This window comes from Echinops telfairi, unplaced genomic scaffold (assembly GCF_000313985.2).
Source record: "Echinops telfairi isolate 266 unplaced genomic scaffold, ASM31398v2 ScPeMD7_7469;HRSCAF=8507_0, whole genome shotgun sequence".
NCBI lineage: Eukaryota > Metazoa > Chordata > Mammalia > Afrosoricida > Tenrecidae > Echinops > Echinops telfairi.
In genome coordinates, this window is record NW_022111372.1 from 12,210,732 (window position 1) to 12,215,205 (window position 4,474).

Here is a 4,474-nt window from a genome sequence, read left to right on the forward strand (position 1 = left end):
GTCATCTGCTCCTGTGTGCTCTGGTCAGATATATCCTTCTCCTGGAGCTGCGGATTCAGTGCCATCCTTTGAAGTAACTTCTTATCAGGGGAGGGGCAGTACCAAATACTAAGAATAAATATTTAATGAACAATTATTTGCCCAGAAACTGATAATTTTTCACTATATAACTAAGATAAATTTATAGGTGTACCAATAAATGTTTTACATAGCAGCGATAAGAAATTTAATTACAATTTCTAGCTAAGAGTGGTTCCACATAGTTAAGCATAGGCAAGAGCAAGACTCACAAAGCTCCTCTTATCTTATATCCAAATGTTAAATCATTGAAAATAAATAGAAAATAATCCCTCAAATAAATAACAGAAAATGTTTTGTATGTATCTATCTAATTTCTTTTAAAATTGTAACTTACATTTTATAGCATTTCCATAGAACCTTCACAATATAATGTTGTAAAGTTGACAAAGATATAATAAATCTTAAATTTGAAAAATATATACAAGAGGTTTTCCAAAAGTTCCCATCAAAATTCCATTACATTTTTATTTCATTCACTCAGGACTATTTGAACTCTCATATCTATAAAATCTCAAGCCAATCTCACTCCCATCGAGTTGATGCCCACTTGTAGCACCCTGATAGGACAGGGCAGAACTGCCTCTGTGGCTGTCTGAGACTGGAACTCTTTGGAGGCTTAGAGAGCTGTCTTTCTGCAGTGACAAACTGGAAGTTTTGACCTGCTGATGCCAACACCACCACAGCTCCTTTATAATACAGGGCTCATATCTATAATGCATATACATGTCACAATGTCAGAAATGAGTTGATTATTTTTGTGCATATGTTTTGTGTGTGTTAATGTATGTGGCAGGGTATATGAGGATGGGAGATGAGGCAGGGTATATGTGTGTTGGAGAGTTTATGTTTACTTCTATCATAATCTTCCCTCTATATAATATTCTCTTTCTCTGAACCCACCATCTAGTAATTTCAGAACCAGTTTTTAATAAAGTGGCCTTGGGATGTTGTCTCTAAGAAATATGTAGATCTAGTCCCAAGCTGACAGGGATCCATTGTTGACTAATTGAAACTTGTTTCTTCTGTAGATAAAAATTCAGTCACTGGCTCACTCATATCAATTGTCACGAATTTTTAGCCTAAATTTCCCAGGATCCAGGATTGACATCCAAGTGAAAGTCTAGGCAAGAAACCAGCAATAATGGCTTCAGACCAACATCTTTTCATTATTTGTTGTGTCTAAATATGTCTATGCTAGAACTCAGATTTCCACTTCTCATCTAGAATCAAACATGTTTAAAATGTTACTTATATTTGTTTTGATGGTGGTGTGTAGCAAGCATTAGACTGCTTACCTCAAGGTCAGTAGTTCAAACCAACCAGCCCCTCTAGTGCAGAAAGTTGAGACTTTCTGTTCCCATAAAGATTTATAACTTCATAGTCCCAGCGGGCCAGTTCCACTATTGTCTTACAGTGTTGTTGTGAGTCTGGCGGTGGTAGGGATAGAAGCGATTCTCATTTAAAAAAATTTTTAATGTGGTTGTTCCCATATTTTACATTTTATCTAACTTTTGAATTTGAGAATTAAAAACTTAGAGCATATGTTGCTAAATAAAAGTATTGAAATCATCAGAGGCTTAAGTAAAAAGATCAAAATTTATTTCATTTTGTTTATATTCTTGATGAAATATGCATGGGAATAATTGACTTTTAAAATAAATACTTTAAAAATGTCTGAAATATGAAGGAGACTGGCAGGTCAGAAAAATGAAAATGACAAATATGGAATTAACAGGAAGGAGCAAAAAATGAGCAAAACAATCGCCTTAGAGAAATTCTGCTCCTTAAAAGTCATGGTTTCCATAAATTATTTTTAAAAAATAATAGTTTATAAATTAGCAAGGGTTCATGAGGGAGTGAAGGTGAGGAGGGAGGGAAAAAGTAATGAGGAGCTGATACCAAGGGCTCAAGAAAGAAAATATTTTGAAAACGATAATGGCAATATATGTACAAACATGCTTGATACCATTGATGTATTGATTGTTATAAGAGCTGTAAGATCCCCCAATAAAAAGGATTTATGAAAAAAGATATGGTTTCTAGCAAAAAGTAAAAGGTGAGACACTGAACACGCCCCAAAATGACAATGATCCTTTAGGAGCTGTGTGTCTCTCAGCACTCATAGCAGTCCTGGCCAGAGAACTCGGACCCCATCTGCAGATGTAGTCTTCTTACAAATTAGTAACAGAATCCAGCCAAACACCTTTTTTGCTTGATGGGTTCACTTGTAGGCCTGTTCCTGGGCTATCTGAGGCACTGAGACAGAAAATTGCATCAAATAGACTGCATCAACTCTATTTTATTAGATATAGTTTCAGCTATTGTGATGCTAACTTACAACTTTATCATCCTAGTTTTAAATAGGAGAAGAATTCAGACCCATGATTTATGAGATAAGACATAAAATTTAAAAAAGTATTTCTAAAAATGATGTATTAAGGGCTTTCTGAGGGAAGTGGTATCTACACTTTTGGTGGCTAGTTGGTTACGCATTCTCAAACCCAGAACTTATTCTTCAGCATTGAAAAGAGTTAAAAGTTTGGAGATCCAAAGGGACAGTTTTCCTCAGTTGTATTATGAGTTAGAATTGATTAGATTGCAGCAGGGTTTCCTTTTCAGTATGAGGGTGAATCTATGCAATATATACAGAGAATACAAACTGGATACTGCTCAGCCAGAACCCAGAGTGAGAGGAGTGGAAAACAAAAAGATATGGAAAAAGGTATAGCTGTATATAAGGTTTGAGGGAAATATAGTGTGTCAAATATGTAAGACTCAACAGCAATTTTTATAAATATTTGGAAGATTAAAATTTTTCTTTTTCAAAAATGTAGTAAACATTTTAGAACAAAATTTAATACATAGAAATCAATGGATAATTTATGTTAATTCTTCAGAGGTGAGGTTGAATCCAAGCTTCTTTTAGAAAAAACTTGAAATTTTCTTTTAATAATTTCTGTGCATAGATGAAGAAGTTGTGGTATCTTATGACAAGGTTGAAATGCTTTAATTTAATAAATTTAGTCTTCATTATTTTTAGGTCAAAATAATTTAATTGAGGAAACACAACAAGAGAACTAGTCAGCCATTAAATTTACCGAAGTTTACATAGCAAATACTATGTTCTATATTCTTATATGTATTTTTAAATGAATTTCTTTTTACCATTTTGAAGATGGAGAGAGATACAAACATAAGTACCTGCTCATTATCTTTCCAGCCAGTTATTTCCAAATGTATCCTTCTTTTATAGAGCTATAACAAGCTCAATCCAATTTATTTTTATATTGATGGTTTATACAAAGTGTCACAAAATATGTCCTACAGAGAATTAAAACAACAAGAAATGCCCCATTGTACTGAGTGGAGTGTCTGACATACACTAAAAAATGATAGGATATGCAGATACATTGTTGTGTAAGAGGAGAATATTGAAATGTTAGGCAGCTGCTGATTTAAATTAACAAACCCAGGGACAAGGAAACAATAAGTGATCCAAAATAAGTGACAAGGAGGGTGTAAGAGGCCTGGTAGGGCTTGATGAAGGACAATGTAACCTAGAGGAATTACTGAAACCCAAATGAAGGCTGAGCATGATAGTGGGACAAGAGGAAGGTAAACGAAAATAGAGGAAAGAACTCGGAGGCAAAGGGAACTTATAGAGGTCTAAATACAGGCATATACATATGTAAATATATTTATATATGATGATGGGGAAATAGATCTATGTGCAAATATTTATAGGTTTAGTATTAAGTATATAGACATTGGGCATCAGCTCAAGTATTCCCTCAATGCAACAGCACTTTGTTTTATTAAGCTGGCATTCCATGATGCTCACCTTCCTGACAAGATTGCTGAAGACACAGGATGTGCATAAGCATATATGGTGAAGAAAGCTCATGGTGCCCAGCTATCATGAAATATTGCGTCTGGGGTCTTAAAGGCTTGAAGATAAACAAGCAGCCATCTAGCTGAGAAGCAACAAAGCCCACATGGAAGAAGCATACCAGCCTATGTAATCACGAGGTGTCGATGGGATCAGGTATCAGACGTCAAAGAACAAAAAAATCATATCATTGTGAATGAGGAGTAGGGACCAAAGCCCATCTGTAGGCAAATTTACATCCCCTTACAGAAGGGTCATGGGGAGGAGATGAGCCAGTCAGGGTGCAGTGTAGCAATGATGAAGCATACAACTTTCCTCTAGTTCTTTAATGCTTCCTCCTCCTCCCACTATCATGATTCTGATTCTGCCTTACAAATCTGGCTAGACCAGAGGATGTACCATGGTACAGATAGGAACTAGAAACACAGGGAATCCAGGACAGATCATCCCTTTATGACCAGTAGTGAGAGTGGTGATAACAGGAGGGTGGAGGGAAGGTGGGAT